The sequence below is a fragment of the Cynara cardunculus genome (genome assembly GCF_001531365.2).
Source record: "Cynara cardunculus var. scolymus isolate 2C chromosome LG 15, CcrdV1, whole genome shotgun sequence".
Taxonomy (NCBI): Eukaryota; Viridiplantae; Streptophyta; class Magnoliopsida; order Asterales; family Asteraceae; genus Cynara; species Cynara cardunculus.
The window spans coordinates 5,889,781-5,893,277 of NC_037542.1; positions in this window are offsets into that span (position 1 = coordinate 5,889,781).

The following is a 3,497-nucleotide window of genomic DNA, read 5'->3' on the forward strand; positions in this document are numbered from 1 at the left end:
GGGTAGGGGTGGCAGTTGTGATGACAACAATAGTGGTATTGTTGGTGGGTAGTGGGGGTGTGGCTAGAGGCATAAACAAGTCAAGTCGAGTAGTAGGTTATTCGAGCTGGGATCGGAAAAAAAATACCAGGCTCGAGCTCTACTCGAGCTCAAATAACTTTTTCGATATAGGGCTCGAGCTCGAATATTTTATAAGTTATCGAGCTCGATGTTGTTTATGAGCTTGAACTCACGATCGATTAACTCGTTTATAAGCTCGAGGTTGATAAATTTTATATCTTTATTGATGATTTATAAACATATGAGCATACATGGCTCGACAAAATGTTTGATCGAATGGTTCGGTTCGACTCGATTCGACATGAAAAAATTAAAAAGAGTTTTCAAATAAGCTAAGTAGAACATTGGTATTATGAAGTTTGGCTTGTCAAGTTACACGAGTTCTATTTTGTGTTTGATATCGACTCGAGCTCGAGAAATATTAAGCTCAAGCTCGAGATAAAGATCTCGAGTAGCTCGTTAAAAGCTCAACTATTTTAGACCCTTGGGTGTGGCACCCACCCTCGCCTCTAAACCCCCTTCTACACCCATCATGCCCCTAGTCCCCAACCCCGATCCTCGCCCAATCCACATGGGTGAATGGTCGCAAGGGGTAGGCGGGTAGTGGGGAAGAGTAGCTATGATGAAGACAGTAGTGGCATGGTGGTCAATCAGTTCGGTTAGAGGTTGGGTAGGTGGTAGTTGACAACGACAATAGTGACATGATGGTCGGTGGGACGGGGTAGGGATGGCGATAGCTATGATAACGACAATATTGCCATGGTGATCGGTACGGTGGGGGTAGAGGTTGAGGGTGGTGGGTAGGTGGTCGGTGAATGAGGGTGGTAGATATGACGACAACAGTAGTGAGATGGTGGTCAGTAGGGTGGGTGATATTGGAATATGGGAGCCATAAACTCAACAAAAAAATAATTGTATTCCTCTAAGAATCCATATGAAACACAGTAAGATGAGTGTTTCAAAAAAATTCCAGAATGAACTACAATCCTTTGATGTGATATCTGAATCTAAGCCAACAAACTTATCTCGATGCCTCTATGGTATCCACACAAATGCTCTGAATCCAGTTGACGTCCAAAGCTAAAGGAGGAGATTCTCTTTCTTCCCCCAAATGCTAGATACAATCTTCAAGTCATTCGAGGAGACAAAAAAGAGACTTATGGAATATATAGAGAAAGAATTAGTCCAGATAAACAGTTCTTGCAACCAGCCGCATCTATTGTCTCACAATGGATCTCCTTTTACATATATTTAATGATGGTTCTTATAATAAACATATATTATAAGTACCATGTCTGTAAGAGTGGTGCATGGTTTTAGAAGATCTCATATCTTCTAAAGCATGCTAGTCCTTTTTACACATATATTATAATTGACAAGTCACTACTTGTCAGTCTTACCATACACTTGTCAAACAAGTTACTTTGATTTGATTATATTTAAACAGATTAAATGTCACAAACATTAGACATAATAATTAAACACTTTAATTATTTATTCTTCTTATTTAGATATATGTTTTATACGTTTGACCCATTGGAACTTTATCAAGTTGGAAATAATTATAAGTCCTATTTATACTTATGAACGAAGAGTAACATCTACCAATACATCATCGTTACCTAGATGATAAAGTTTGGTGATTCAACTAATCAGCAAACTGTGTGATCATTATCAGTATACACATTTATGTGCATTGATCCTTGATATCCAAATTGAACACGAGGCATGGATGTGTCATCCTTGTTGTGTATGATCTTTAGTTTCTCGATTTCAAAATATAATGATAAGACATATGAGCATGCATGCATGCACTTCCTTAATATTTTTCAATCGAGGGGCCAATATATCATTCTTGTCATGGAAAGGGTACAAATCCTCTCTTGATCCATGCTACTACTACTAACTGATACGTGACTTACCCAACTACCATTTTGTCACCCAGTTACGAAATGATTAGAATCCATTATCAAATTACACCACTTACATAGAGCAAACTCCATGATTTCAAGTCAAATGACTATATTTATAACGACCACATGATAAACATACATGCCACTCATATGACATCCAATGAAACGTTCTTATAGCGAGTCATGTCTGGTACACAAGATCCTATCTTGTACCCATACGTGGAATCGTCGTACCATGTTAATTCAACCTAAACCTGGATTAATATCTTACAAGGGATAATTTTACAATATTCTAAGTTTATTATTACATTTAAATATAACACAAAATAATACATAAACATGATAATTGGACAACACCTTTCATTTAATAAAAATGAGGGTCTTAGAGAATCGACCGTTCACTCATGTCTTGGATGAGCGAAAGTCTGATTAGTCTTTCGCTTCTAAGTACGTGGTCCAAGCACAACTAAATGCACAGAGACAACAGAGCGATTCAAAAATCTTTTCCATAGGTGCTAACTCTTTCTTAAATAGCTTCACTTCCTTCCCAAATGCATGAGATGTTTGTGTGCATCTTAATGGTGCCATAAATAGGCAGTCTTTGAATGACGCAGTGGTGAGTCTTGTTTGGCAAAAACATTGAAGCCTCTTAATGATGCCAAAACCCTCTAACCATTTTTTTATCTATGGCAAAGCCAAATCATTCAGATGTCTCATTCTTCCATATTTTCCCATCAAGTATCTCTCTTTCCTCTACTCTCTTCCTCCTCCTACTGGAGATTCCTGTCTCTGGGGATTCCCTTCTCAGGTGATCGTTGTCTTTGCCGATCTCCTCCCAAGGCATCTAATTTTCTTTTCATCTCTCCATCGATCTCCTCCCAGGGTAACTCTCTTTCTTTTTTCTTCAAATTTTAACACTACTTTTTTTTAGCTCTTTTTCTTCTCAATAATAGTAGGGGGTGAAGATTTATGATCTCCTCCCACTACTATATGGTTCATCTTTGATTTGTATTAATCTTTTTCTGCTACTTAAAGAGTATGCTAAGTAGGTATTGCTTTTACATATTATAGGGTTTAGTAGTTGAGACCTATTTTAAGACTTGAGAATATGAGGAAAAGCCAAGGAAATCTTGAAAAGTAATAATAGATTGTGTAGCCTTTCAATCTTTCTTCTGTGTCAATGGTTACTTTCTAGTATCAATGGAAGACATGCTTATTTTTGGTTTCTGTCTATGGTTTTGTTCATCCACATTTTGCTATATATGTTTATGATTTGTCATAATATGTTGATTTTCCAATTATTTGACATGGTTTGTTTCTTATTTAATTTGACCATGTAGTTGTAATTTGTGATATGAATTTGTTTTATTCAGCAACTGTCTGACAGCTATATTTCATTCAGAACTAAATTATATAAAGAAATAAAATGGTAATTTGTTGTTATTCAGAACAATTATCAAACAACCATATTTTATTCTCCATTATATAGTCTATCAATCATTCTGACCACTTAATCATTCTGCA